This window comes from Tenrec ecaudatus, chromosome 13 (assembly GCF_050624435.1).
Source record: "Tenrec ecaudatus isolate mTenEca1 chromosome 13, mTenEca1.hap1, whole genome shotgun sequence".
NCBI lineage: Eukaryota > Metazoa > Chordata > Mammalia > Afrosoricida > Tenrecidae > Tenrec > Tenrec ecaudatus.
In genome coordinates this window covers 20,991,587-21,007,178 of record NC_134542.1, presented here as the reverse complement: position 1 = coordinate 21,007,178, position 15,592 = coordinate 20,991,587, and positions in this window count along the sequence as shown.

Sequence of the window (15,592 nt, the reverse complement as noted above, 5' to 3'; positions counted from 1 at the left end):
GCTTTACCTCAAATCACACAGGATGATGATGGGCATTTCTTAGGAAGAAGTTTGAAGAAAATGGAATACTGAATTCCTGAGGAAAAGGCCAGAATATTTCTTCCCATAATGACAATGTACCCAATCATTCTTCAAAGATAGCAAGAATTTCATCTAAAAGCCTTATCCGATTCCACCCTTCGGCCCTAATATTACCCTTTCAGGTGCCTTTCTGTTCTCCAAACTCGAATAATTTTTTATGAGGAGTCTGATATGGGACCTTTGAGGATTCCTGAATTGCCCTTTTTACATGATATAAAGCAAAGAATATAGACTCCCTCCTGAAAGGTTAGAGAGAGAAAGAAACACTCCTGAAGTAGTGTACACACTTAGATGGAGGATATATCAAGAAACAATAATTTCATATATTAATATTTTTGTTTTAAAAGGTTTCTAGGATTTGGTGGCATTATAATGAGATTTGCAAAGACCTAGAGTTAGAAAACCATACAGGAAAAAATACGCTCAGAATATCTCAAGCTGAACAAAATGAAGAAAGAATCAATCTTGAAGTTGAAATATTAAAGGATTCCATGGGTGAAATATTGAATAAGGCTGGAATCATCAAGAGAAGATGGAAGGAATACATAGTCACTCCTCAAAAAATAATTGGTCAATATTCAACCATTTCGAGAACCGATGATCAAGACCATGATTCAAGAACCAATGGTACAGAAGCTGCAGAATAGTTATGAAAGAAAAGATCTAATCTACAGAGAAGGCATTACCAAAAAACAAGGCTCCAGAAATTGGTGGAGTACTAATGGCCATGTTTCAAAACACTGATACAGCATTGAAAACACTCCTTAGTCTGTGTCAAGAAAATATGGAAGTCAGTTACCTGGTCAATAGATTAGAAGAGATCCATATTTATTCCCACTCCAATGAAAGGAAGCCCAACAGAATGCATAAATTATTCAAGAAACCTTCATTGTGGATTATAGTTCAATATAAAGAGAACCAAAACCCTCCCAACTAGACCAATCGACAAATCTTTGCAAAGAGAGAAAGGACTGAAGATGTCAAGAATGTAATTTTATTTAGAATCAACATTCATGGAAGTAATAGTCAAGACATCCAATGACATGTTACATTGAGCAAATCTGCTCTACAAGGCCTCTTTAAAGTGTCAATAAACAAAGATATCAATTTGAAGACTAAGGTGTACCTGACCCAAGCCATGCTATTGTCAATCACCTTGTATGCGTGCAAAAGTTGGCCAAGGAATAAGGAAGACCAGGGAAGAACCCATGCATTTGAATTGTGGTGCGGGAGAAGAGCGTGGAAGGTACCATGGACAAGCAAATCTGTTCGGAGGAAGTTCACCCGAATGCTCCCTAGAAGGAGAAATGGTGAAACTGTCTCACGTGCTTTGAACACACTGTCAGGAGAGAGCTGTCCATGGAGGAGGATGTGGTGCTTGGCCAAGAAGCCGGGCGGGGGAAATGGGAGATACTCAGGGAGATGGATTGTCACAATGAGTGTGTTTTTATTATTACTGCCTTTATCATCAGAATCATTACAAATCTGATCTCTATTCGCCTCTGCAACTGTGTGAAAATATTAGCATCAGCAAAGAATGTGCTACAACACTGTATGGAGTACACAGGATGAATGATAAGACTAAGGCATGAATAAACAGAATGGCAGTTAAGTGGTTTGTCTTAACAAAAAAAAAAGAATTGCACAACCCTTCTTAATATGATCAAACTATTGATCTGTATGATATGTTAATTCTAGCTCAATAAAAACATTTTTTAAAGGGGCGATGTGGTAACTGTGCACCACAGTTTGTCTTGATGCAAATAAATTGGTGATTACCTATATACTACACCAATATTGGCACTCTCATCTCCCCAACACGTATTTGACTCAAGAGCTCAGATTTAAGCCAATCAGCACAAGGCATTGCCCTGACAACAGCTCTTTGTCCCAAACTAGGTTCATGGTCTAAATTAGGCAGTCGGGTAAAAGGGAAGCTTTCATTTGTGCGGTCTAAGTTAACAATCAAGTTAAGGGGATGGATTTTTATCCCTAAAGAAGATATATTCTTCCCTTTAACCTGATTGGCTCATTTCGACCATGTGCCCACATTAGGGTGATTGACAGTTCTCTTTACCAGGCAGAAAGGATCCCGGGTGGTACTGTGGGATAAGCACACTGCTGCTGCTGCCACGTCAGCAGCCTCTCCAAGGGATAAAGATGAGGTTCTCAGCTCCTGTAAAGATTGACAGTCTCAGAACCATGAAGAACAGATCTAAATCTGTCCTACTGCATCCTATGAGTTGGCATCAACTCCATGACAGTGGGTTTGCATGTGTGTGTGTGTGTGTTTCTTTATTTTTGCTTAGGTTTTTGTTTATGTTTGTTTGTTTTCCTGAGCAAGAAATTTCCTTTCATCTTCCAGCATCTGAATCAGAACACCCAACACCCCCATTTGATGTCAGGATTCCTATGAGTCAGCATTGACTCGGTGGCAATGAGTTTTAGGTCTTCGGCCATCTTCACAGCATGAACGAAGACAGCCTACATGAAGACCAACCCTTCCATGAGAAAAGAACTGAGCAAATCACAAATCGTGGCAGATGAGCAACTCGTACCAGGAGTCTGGCTTACCTTTAGGCTTCCTCTCTATGACATTTATAATGTCTGTCTCTAGCACTTCGCTGTTCATGGTCATCGGCCATTTTTAATCCCTCAGTCATATCTATTCTACTTAGCCCCTCTGTCTCCCTGACCCTCAAAGAACAGGGGACGTATGAAAAACAGAATGACCAGAGCTACCTCCTTGGCAGGTATGGTTTTACTCAACAGACATGGGTAGGGCTGAGAAATACTAGAAAATTCTTCAACATAGAACTACTTCGCCCTTCTGCATCTAGCTCATTGCCTGGCCACACCAGGCAGAAGGCTTTGAACGTTCCAGATGGGACCATGTGTCCTTTGCCTTTGAGGCTCTATAAATTGCATTCCAAGGAGGTGGAACCCTGCAAGCCATGTCGGCTCCTTCCTGAGAACTTTGGACAGGTAGCAAGCTGCCACATTCTGAGAATAGGGCCATCCCCAGGGGTATGGAGGTTGAGGGGACCAGATCATGTTATGTGAATCTCCTGCTTTCCTCCCCCAATACTGAGTATTTCAGCCAGAGGTCCTGGATTAGCCATACACACAGAGGTACACCTTGTTTGGAATAAGAAATTGAGCATAAAAGTGTGATGCAGCCTGAGGAACACGTCCAGGCCTCTGTCTCTCTGCCAAGGATACATGAGGCAATCGCTCTTCTTTAACACCCAGGGTGCCATCAGATATTTTACCTTCCTCTCAGGACAAGCTATGACAGTATTCAGATGCTTCATATAAAAAACAAGGAGGTCAGAAACGAGATGCATCAAAGTCAGGTCAGATCACAGCGATAGCATCTCCTACCTGGAAAGGAATTCTTGAGACTTCTGGAATTAAATTCGGCCAGGAACTCACTTTAAGATGTCAGCCAGGTGGCTTCTCTCTGGATTCCACCTCCTTGTTCTTTGGAACTCTACGTGCCCCACCCCGCCCCCACTCCTCGCCCCCCATAGAACCAGAAGTCCAAGGAAAAACGTGCCTGTGAGATGGCAGAACATAGGTAGGTAGCTATACTTAGTTCATATATTCTGTTAGTATAGCCATATCCCCCCTTGTTTCTCGTCCTCCACTCCCTCTCCCCTTCTCCCCTTCTCCCCACCTCTCCAGGGAACACGGACCTGGAATCTCATCCCATCACCCCCACCCCCCCATCGATGTTTCCTCTCCCGTGTGTCTGAAGGAACCACGGGGCCCCTTTCCACAGTGCTTCTCAGCTGAGAAAGACAAGCCGCCCTTGGGCAGAGAGCACAATCCACCCTGGTCGCTCAGGGGGTTGTGTCTTTCCCGTGCTACTTCCCTCTGCCTTCCTGAGGAGCAGCTGTGGGGTGTGAAGACTGGGCCTTAGCAGGTCAGCCTGGGGTCACAGAGCAGCCTCTGGGCGATGGGGATTTCCAGCGAGGCCTCCAGCCTGCCTCGCAGGGACTGAGTGAACTTGGCTGCTAACTCCACCTGGCTCCCCATCTGCCTTGGAATGCACGGACAAGTGTGGTGGGGGTGCTGGGGTCGGGAGGGGTCCAGGAGGCTAAGGAAACATCTGCTCTTCCCCTGTAACTCTCTCCCTCTTTCCAGCTTAGCAGACTAGAGTTGACGACAGGGTCGGGTCGTGGAAAGGCGGCTATTAATGGGGCTCAAATTTCAGCTAGAGAAGGCGTGGGGCAAGCAATGTCTGGGTCTCTGCCTCAAAGCATCATATAAGACATTTTCTCTTTCTTCCGGAACCACTTGCCAGGCTGTCAATTGAGAGCCTGGATCCCAGGATAAGCCCGAGGGAGGAGGGTCTAGGGAGGGGACACACATCATGGGGTGAGAAAATACTGGCGGCAGTACGTGCACAGGGCCGTGAAAATCCCGAGGTGACAGCGGGAGTGATACTTTTCAAGTGTGGGCCTCATTCTAAAGCACACACACAAGAGAGTTCGACTCTCCATCCAGAAGTAGAACCAAGCCCTCATGATGGAGTCTCCCTCAGCGGTGCAGAGCCTGCCTGTGTGACCCAATGCAGCAACCGTACCTGACATAAGCTTGGCACACAGCACCAATTCCCTTCATTTATTCAACCATTGTAAAAAAAGCAAAACTGATCAAAAGCCTACCATGTATCATCAGGAAAAGAACATCATGCTTGGTGCGGTGTTCAGATTTTATGTCGACTTGCACTTACGTGAAAGGGTAGGAGCAGAGTCCAACCTATCAATCAAGTCCCAGACTGATTATATGTTCTTAGATGTGTGGCCGAGATATAAGAGAGATGCTGGGAACTTGTCCTCTCTCTCTTACCCTGAGCCTTCATGCTCCTTGCTAAGGCTCTTTCTTCCCCCAGGGGATGTGGGCCACTGACCCTGGGAACCCATCGCCAAACTGTATGACCTCTGCCATGTTCCCACCGACCTTGGATCCACGTAACTCTGCACCCAGTGGACCTATGGGCTGGAGTGAGACTGCTCTGGGATGCTTTCTTGATATAAAATTACTTCTAGATATAAAGTTACTTTGGATACATATACAAATGTCCCTGGTTTTGTTTCTCTAGACAACCCAGCCTACCACACTTGAAAAAGTAGAGGGTACGTGACAAAGAGGAAGCTCCTCATGGAGGTGGATGGACACGGTGGCTCCAGCAATGTGCTGAAACATAACAACCACTAGCACAGGGTCGGGTGGGGTTTCCTTCTGTGGTACATAGGGTTGTTATGGGTCAGAATCATGGGAGTGTAACTCGATGGGACTTAACAACGTGTACCAGTTGTGGGGCAAAGGCTGAGACTGTTGGCCCCCATAAAGATTTACAGCCCTGGAAACTCTATAAAGCAGTTGTACTCTGTCCTGTAGGATATAGTGTTGCTGTGAGTTGGAATTGATATGACATCCATAAACATATGTAAAAGGAGGCAGAAACAGCCAAGCACCCAATTATTGGCCAGAGTTGACAGCTCAAACCCACTCAAAGATGCCTCAGATGACATATGTCCCCAATCTGCTTTTGAAAGGTCACAGCTTTGAAAACATTATGTAGCAATTCTACCCTGCAGTCACGAGATCTTCATGGATCTGCATCTACTCAACAGCAACTAACATGTACCAGTGCTGCGTCAGATTTGATGATTGCATGTTCTAGTTATTGGATTGTAGCCCTGATCAGCCTGCAAGTTTCATGAGGGAAGGAGATTGATTGGCCTTGATCATCCCTATGCCCCTAACCTCAGTATGGAATTCAGCACATACAGATCAAACTCACTGCCATCAGGTCAATGCCACCTCATAGCAACTCTACAGGACAGGGTAGAACTGCCCCTGTGGGTTCCCCAAACTGTAACTCTTTATAGGACTAGCCTCATCTTTCTCCCATAGTGCAGCTTGATGAATGAATGGAGGGGGAGGGGCGGTGATAGTTATGGAGATTTGGAGTAGCAGTGCTAAAATTGTGATGTAGACAGCAGTTTTCTCTGGTTTTTCTTCTACTTTCCTTAACCATAAAATAAAACCTATTATCTTCAAGTCCAGTCAGACCCACAACGTAGGCATTCCTAGACTATAAATCTTTATGGTAACAGGCCCATCTTCCTCCTGAAGGGCTGCTGGGTGTGAACCACCAACCTTGTAGTTAGCAGGGCAAGCCTTAGCCCAGAGTGCCACATGGTAGACATGGCTAGAGAAAATAGGATAGGATATGTTTAGTTGGAGAGCTTCTTAGAAAAAAATCTAGAACAAAAAAATGTTAAAGGCATATAATCATTGAAAGAAACCATTACCGTAGTGTGAAATTCATACTCAGAATGATCTCACAGGACAGCGTAGACCTTCCCATAGGATTTTCAAGGCTGTAAATCTGTAGCGAATCAGATCTCCACTCCTTTCTCCTGAAGAATGGCTTGTGATTTCAAACAACCAGATTTCCAGTTAGCAATCTAGCACTCAACCACTGTGGAGTCCAAAGATGGAATCTATTCCTAGAGGGTTGATTCCCATTCACAGCAATACAGGGGTAGAACTGCTACCTAGCATTTCCAAGGCTGTAATCTTTATGGAAAGGATCCTTGGTGGCACTGTGGGTTGAGTATTAGGCTGCTGACTGAAATGTTAGCAGTTCAAATCCACCAATCACTCTTCAGGAAAAAGGTGAGTTGTCTAGTCTGGTAAAGAAGCTCTTTACAGAGTCTCTGTGAGTCAGAATCGACAGACTGACAATGGGTTTTGTTGGTTGGTTTGGAATCTTTAATGAAGCAAACTGCCATATCTTCCTCCCATAATTGGGTGGATTCAAACCATCAACCTTTGGGTTAGAAATAAAACACCACCAGAGTTCCTTCATATAGTCAAAGTCCATGCTTATATTTAATCCTCTTCTTTCTCCCACATTTCTCCTCCTGCGTCTATGCCCCCCCTACAGCTCCTTGCCACTCACCCTTAAAAAGGGTTGGCGATGCATCATGGGTAAAGAGCTGAAAGGATGATCGCAGGAAGCTGTATTTGTGTGTTGGGAGAGAGCTCTGAAACAGTGCGGCCAAGTTTAGTGAAGATCTACTCAGTGAAGAAGATCAAAGATAAATATGACATCTCTCCAAAGACAAGATCAATCACACAACGATGCAAAGAATATTTAAGTGCTAGGAAACTGACAGAGTGATGTTGGGGATTTAGAAGAAGGTAAACTAGAAGAAACCATGACACGTTTACATAGCAAGTAACATTTGAGCTGTATCTTACAGTCGTGCTTGTAGCGATAGCGATGTGAACGGCATTTAGACTAGAGGAAACAGCATGAGCAAAAATAGAGAAATGCGCTGTGAATTTTCCCTTCCCAGTCTGGAGAATGCATGGAGGGCCAGGGCAAGATTTCAACAATAATAAATGATGGTGTTGTTGTTGTTGCTGCTGCTGCTGCTGCTGTGCTTGTTAGCTGCCGCGGAATTGACCCTGACTCATCCATTGTGAACCTGGGTTTTCTTTGTCAAATTTCAGAAATAGATTACTTGGCCTTTGTCTTAGCCTGTTTAGTCTGGGAGCTCCACTGAAACTAATTCAGCATCATAATTACCCACAAATCTCCACAGCAAAACAGACAGTGGTTGAGAGTGAAGGGTATTTATTATGAATTCAACCCAAGTCTCCTATATAAATCATGAAAATTCTACCACTGAACCAGACTATAGCAATAATGGCTAATATTGGTGGCCCACCAAGCCCTGAGGATGATACTCCTATTCAGAGCAGCCAATGCACAGAGAGGACCATAGGGTCAGCCCCACCAGGAGACAGTGTTGTCCCCTACTGGGGACAACACTAGATACACAGTATGGGAATTGTGCCCAGTCTGAACCCACCACACTGGGCAACACTAAGGGCATGCAACAGAGCAGCAAGGAGAGCAGAGCAATGAAGTCCCTGGGGAATACCAAAAATAGACTTTGGAGCCAGGGCATGGCACCCCATCAGACTCGACCGGAAAACACTTCTAAAGGTCAATAAACAAACTATTTATAGGCTTTTCTTTTTTGCCATTGAGGTTTTGTTATTGTTGTTGTTTTGTTTTGCTCTGCCATGTTTTGGGCTTATTATTATCTCTGCATGACTATTTAGATAAGATAGCCAGGATAAACAATCCAGAGAAGAAAACAACAGGACTGATGCTTCGGGGGGAATGAAAAGAGGGGGGAAGGGGAAATGAAGGGGTGTCAACAAACCCAGAGACAAGGGAAAAAGTGACCTAAAGTAGATGGCAAGGACGGCATAGGATGGCTGGTGGGGCTTGATCAAGGGCATTGTAGCCAAGAGGATTACTGAAATTCAAATGAAGGCCAAACATGATAGTGGGACAAGAGGAAAGTAAAAGGAAATAGAGGAAAGGACATTTATAGAGGTTAAATACAGGCATGTACATATGTAAATATATTTGTATATAATGATAGGGGAATAGATCTATGCATATATATTTATATGTTAAGTATTAAAGTAGTGGACAGGCATTGGACCTCTACTCAGTACTCCCTCAATTCAAGAATACTTTGTTCTAATAACCTGGCATTCTGTGATGTTCACCTTCCCTGACACATCACTGAAGACAAAATGGGTGCATAAGCAAAGGTGGTGAAGAAAAAATTGATGGTGCCTGGCTATCAAAAGATATAGCATCTGGGGTCTTAAAGGCATGAAGATAAACAAGCGGCCATCTAGCTTAGAAGCAACAAAGCCCACAAGGAAGAGGCATACCAGCCTGTGTGCTCACGAAATGTCGATGGGATCAGGTATCAAGCATCAAAGACCCAGAACAAAAAAAATCATATCAATGTGAATGAGGGGAGACACAAAGTGGAGACCCAAAGCCCATCTCGGTCGAAGGGAGGAGACAAGCCAGTCAGGGTGCAGTATAGAACTGATGAAAAATATAACATTCCTCTAGTTCTTTAATGCTTCCCCATACACACACACACACACACACACACACACACACACTATCATGACCTCAATTCTACCTTACAAATATGACTAGACCAGAACATATACACTGCTACAGATAAGAGCCTACAACCCAGGGAATCCAGGACAGATAAATCCCTCAGGATCAATCATGAGAATAGAGATACCAGGAGGGGAAGGGGAAGGTAGGGGTAAGAAGGGGGAACTGATCACAATGATCTACCTATAACCCCCTCACAGGGAGATGGACAACAGAAAAGTGGGTGAAGGGAGACAGCAGTCAGTGTAAGAAAGGAAAAATAAATAATTTATCAATTATCTAGGGTTCATGAGTTGGAAGAGGAGGGGGGAAATGAGCTGATATGAGGGTTCAAGTAGAAAGGAAATGTTTTGAAAATGATGGCAAATATGTAAAAAATGTGCTTGACACAATTGATGGATGTTTAGATTGTGATAAGAGTTATAAGAGCCCCCAATAAAATGATTTTTAATAGCTAATATTGGACAGCTTAACAAGTATCATTTATTATTGCTACTAAAGGATAATTGTTCACTTTAATTGAGGTTTCAATACTTGTTCTGTTGTTAGGTGCAGTCAAGTTGATTCTGATCCATGGTAACCTTATGCACAACAGAATGACATGCTGCCTGGTCCTGTGCCATCCACTCAATTATCCCTGTGCCTGAGCCCATTGTGGCAGCCACTGGGTCAATCCGTCTCATCAAAGGTCTTTCTCTTTTTTACTGCACTCCACTTTACCAAGCATGGTGTCCTTCTCCAGAGACTGGTGTCTCCTGAGACTGGTGTCTCCTGAGAATGTGTCCAAAGTATGTGAGACGCAGTCTAGCAATTCTTGCCTCTAAAAGCACTCTGGCTGTACCTCTTCCAAGACATCTGTTTGTCCTTTTAGCAGTTCATGGTATTTTCAATATACTTCAGCAGCACCTCAATTCAAGTGCATTGGCTCTTCTCTGGTCTTCCTTATTGAATGGTCAATGTTCGTATGTATAGGAGGCCATTGAAAACACCAAGGTCCTCAGCTTAGTCCTCAAAGTAACAGCCTTGCTTTTCAATACTCTAAAGAGGTCCTTTGCAGCAAATTTACCTAATACAGCATGCCTTTTTGATGTCTTGACTGGTGCTTCCTTAAGCATGGATTGTAGATCCAATCAATCAAAGACAAAATCCTTGATCACTTCAAAATTTTTCTCCATTTATCATGTTGTTGGGAGGATTTGGGTTTTCTTTACATGGAGTGTAATCCGCACCAAAGGCTACAATCTTGGATCTTCACCAGCAATTGCTTCAAGTCCTCCATATTTTCAGCAAGCAGGGTTCTGTCATTTGCATATCACAGGTTGTAAATAAGTCTTTGATCCTGATGCCACATTATTCTTCATATAATCCAGCTTCTCTGATATGGATTGAATAAGCATGGTGAAAGGATACAAGCCTGTGGCACACCTTTCCTTTCACACAACTGCCTCTTGATCCATGTACAAGTTCCTCACGAACTCAGCGAAGTGTTCAGGAGTTCTCATTATTCTCAATTTTTCCACGGTTTGTTGGGGTCCACAGAGTCCAAAGCCTTGGCATCGTCAATAAAACCAAAGTAAACGTCTTTCTGGTATTCTCTTCTTTGATCCAAGATCCTTCTGACATTAGCATCGATGTCCCTTGTTGCACATCCTCTTCTGAATCCAGCCTGAACCTCTGATAGTTCCCTAGCAATGTACTGCTACAATCGTTGTTGGATGATCTTCAGCAAAATTTTACTTGATTGTGATATCAGTGCTATTTTCCGTGCTTTGAGCACCTGCTGGGTCAGCTTTCTTTGGAATGGGTACAAATATGGATCTCTTCCAGTCAAGTTGGCCAAGTAACTGTCTACCAAATTCGCTGGCATAGATAAGCAAGTGTTTCCAATACTTCATCAGCTTGTTGAAACATTTCAATTGTTATTCCATCAATTCCTAATTAACTAGTTCATTGCGGGTGCTATTCATGTAATCCTCAGAGCTCTGTATGTACACAATATTAGTATACCTGCAGGGACAGTGAATTATTTAATATGGCTCTTCTAGCCAGTCTCTAATTCCCACCAAACGGCTTTTCCTTGCATGGGTATGGTATGAAGTTGGGGTGACGGGGTGTCACAATACTGATAGGATTCCTGCTAGGTATAAAAAATGTGCCATCTGTGAAGCAGGAGGCAGGATCTCATCAGGATCCAGATGACAGCTACAAGATCAGAGCAACAGCAGCAGATCCAGGAGCCTGAGCATGGAACAGAGTGAGTAAAGCATTTGTGCAGGAGGCTGGCTTATGGAGTGGGGGTGCCTCTAGGCCTTTAATTGGGGGTATTGGGGAAGTGGAAATGAGGGTCTTCAGGCTAATATTTACAATGGAGGGGTATGCCCCTTTTGACCGTTATTAGTAGACCTGAAAGAAGCTTGCAATATGTCCTAATAAATAACTCAACCCTGCGCATTTCTCACTGGCATTCATCATGAAGTTTATCTGTAAATTCTGTATAGCCATTGGAATTATTAGACTATTAGAACTATTAATAACTATCTAGACTATTAGAACTAGAGATCTATTAGAACCTAGAGATCAATTAGGAATATTAATTAAGATAATGCAATTCCCACTTTACAGATGCAGAAACCGAGGCACAGAAAGATGAACTAACTTGCCCAAGGTCACATTTCTTGTAAATAGTAAAGCTAGGGTTTGAATATGCGCAATTTGATTCCAGAGCTTTTGCAATCTGTATGCCAGACTAGAGTTGGGTTTAATTTTATGTGACATGTGATAGGACACAATATGCTAAGATTAATCTAAACGAAGTGAATAAGATGGGAATGTGAGGAAGTGGAACCTGAGGCAGGACCTTATAATAATAGCAGGGTTGTAGGACTAGACTATCTGTTCCTTAATGCTTGCCTCCATGTAAGTCCACTAAACCTCAAGACCTTGACAGCTATTAGAGATACAATGCTCTTAAATGGCCAAGTCGAAATGCCTTCTGATTCATTTATGTGAATGGTAATAGTCCTGTAAATCTGTGGCCCCTTTCCACTGCGAATTAGAAATTGCATGCAGTGCTTTCTCAAGCTTCACAGCATCTTAGCATCAAAAGCTCTTCTAACCAAGATGACAATTGAGTGAGTGCCAGGAGAAAGCATCCTGCTTGGTCAACTAGAGAGACAGCAACAACAACAACAACTTCAACAAGATGGACTGACACAGTGGCTGCAACCGTGTGCTCAACCACAGCAATGATTGTGAGGATGGTGCAGGACTGGGCAGTGTCTTGTTCCGTTAAACACAGGGGCTCCATGAGTCAAACCAACTTGACCTCCCCTAACAACAACATGTTTCTCAACCATGTCCCAACGAAGACTGGTTTCATGGAGCATCACCCATGCAAAAAAAAAACACGGAGTCAAATAAGCTTAAGAAACCCTCAAAATTAAACTCCTCTCATAGAATCACCATTACAGATCAAAACCTCTAAACTTCTATGGTTTAAAACAAAAATAACACCTGTTTAACATTGTTTAACCTAATGCGCTCCAACTACATTTTCATAAGTTTACACATCAGGGTTGTAAATAGTGTAACACCTATTCACAACTCAAAGAACAAGTGAGCTACAAAACATTCTTGGGAAGTGCAGTCTGAGGAGACTCTTCCTCAGTTTCTTCTATTAATGACAATGTCATTCATGAGAGGAATGATAATCATAACGTATATCCATTTAATTCTCCTCAGTTCCCAAACTTACTTGGCCTACTGCCTGTTTTTTCAGAAAATAAAATAAAAATACTACATGTCCCCCTGTGTAATAGCCCATAAGTCAGGATAAAGTGTACAGGTATCTGTTTTTCAGCCCCCACCCCACCCTATTGGATCATCTCAGCACACCCAGTGTTGTGAATAGGCCACTCTGGGAACGACTACTGGATAGTCCAAGTGTTTTTATAATTCTCATTTTCTCTTATAATATGTGGAGCATCAGCTCAACAAATCTTTCAAATTCCTTCTTTTCCCTTCTGGGAAGCAGAATTCTGAGCGATTAGAGTTAAGTAATCTTAAATCTCAGAAAGTTAATACCCATGTCTATCATGTTTTTCAGATCAGAAGAGTGAAATGTTCTATTACTTAAAAAAGAGAGGGAGGGAAAGAAATCCTTTTCTCCTGAGAGATTTTATCAGCTTCTAAGAATTCCTTTCAATGCGCTTGTAATCATTAATGTCAAAGATTAACACTTCTCAAGTCCCATAAGAGATCCCTTTCAAAATAGAAATTCTGATACAAACCACTTGCTCTTAAGGACTACTTTACCAGGAATACAATTATCTAAGGTTATTTTAAAAGAAAATGAAGGTTGAAAAGATAGAAAATTTGTAATGACTAAGTGACTTATCATCAAAAACAAAATACAATCAGAGAGCACTGTTTAACTCAAAGCAATGATTCTGTAACATGGGATTTCAGGCCTTAAGTGAATCTTTTTAAGAAGGTGGGGGTCTTTATTTTATCCCCCAAACTAACTTATAGTGGCTACTAATTGGACTGCTATGTGCAAGTTCAGCAGGTTGAAATCACCTGCTGCTCCCCAGGAGAAAGATGAGACTTTCTACTCCCATCAAGGGGTACAGTCTCAGAAGCCCCCAGGAGCAGTTCTACCCTGTTCTATAGGGTCACGATGAGTCTGAATCGACTGGATGGCAGTGAGTTTGGAAACCCCCTCACATAGATAACTTCCATCTCCAGCAGTAAGGTTCATTCTGAGCATCCCTACCCCTTTTACCACTTTCTAAATCATTGGATTATCTGGAATCTGAAATTGGAACGTGTGAGAATCTTAGATCCAACAATTGCTCATCAGACAATGTTTTTTTCCACCAGTAACTCATTGGACAATGCTTCTTGAACTGCCTCTATCTCAGTTCTTTGATCATTAATTACAAGATAACACTATTTAATAATAGCATAACACTATGTTACTGTGAGGATTAAACTGAAACTCATGCAAAGCACAAGCCCCATCACTATTACGTAGCAAGTTTCCTGTAAATGGAAACATAGATCTACACTTCTTTTGGCACTCCGCATGTGAGAGAGACAACCAGTAGTCAGATACTACCTCAGTGGCCCCCAAAACATGGCCTCCCAGATGGCTAATTAACATGGAAAAGCGAGTTAATTTTTGTCTTCCATCCCTCTGAAACCCAAGAGAAGCTAACCAATGACCCCATTTATTCAGCACTGAATCCCATTGACACCACAGTGACAGAGTGCGGGGCCCCATTACGGAGTGCTTGAGCCATGGAGAGGGATCACTCATTACTTCTTTTCCTCTGCAGCTGTGGCCACAAAGCCATGCAGGAGAATGAAGCATCCAGAGAGGTTTCATAGACTGAGATAATAGTGGACAGGGACCAGGAAAACAACACATTCAAAGTCAAAAGGCCTACTTCAATACCCACTGCCACGGAATCGATTCAAACTCTGAGTGAACCGATAGGACAGAGTAGAGCTGCTCTTTCGGGTTTCCAAGGCTGTAAATCTTTACAAGTGCAGATCGTCTCATCTTTCTCCTATGATGCGGCTGGTGTGTTCCCACTACCGACCTTGTGGTTGCCGGACCAGTGCTCAACCCATTATAACTTCCAAAGCTAAGAAGTCACAATCTGGAAATGAAACACCACCACTCATAAATTGTTGTGGGAGGTAAAGCCACTAGGAACCCCGGTGGAGCTGTGGTTAAAGCCCCAGGCTGAGAACTAACAGGTTGGTAGTTGAGGCCACCAGCCACTACCTAGAACAGAGATGTGGCAGCCACTCCACAAAGACATACAGCCTTGGACAACAGATAGAACCATTGTCCCCTGTCCTATAGCATCACTATGGGTCCAAAAGAGTCCAAGACCAGTGCATTTGTTTTGGTTTAGTTCAATTTGGTTAGACAGTACCAATGACTTTCGAAAGACGTTGATGGAAATTGTATGAATTCAGGCTCAGTTTCTCCCTTTAGTGGCCCCTGTGCTCTCTTCCTTAACGAATGGAGTCTCCTCATCTTGATGTGAAGGAGGAGACCCCACATTGCCTGGGGTCACTCCTTTGAGAGGGGGAAATTGGAAGATGACCGTCCACTTGAGGCTACACAACATCAAAAGAAGACCAGGGCAAATCAATGAGCCCCACCAATGGGATGGAAGGAGAAGCTTGTGGGAAATTCAAGCCAAGGCCAAGATCAAGATTGGAGACGAAATGCTGATAGTTCTGTTGAGAGTATGATTGGGGAGAAGTAACCACAAACCAGGAAGGGAGGCTAAACAATGAGTATAGGGTACCTAGCGGGGACAATGGGTCAGATTTTAGATGCCTGGGAAGATGCTATGAATTTGTTTCTACCCAACCTTCGATGAAGCACACCATGGACTATGCACCATGATGATCATGGAAGCTGACCTTGCCAGCAGTGTGATTTAACACAGAAGC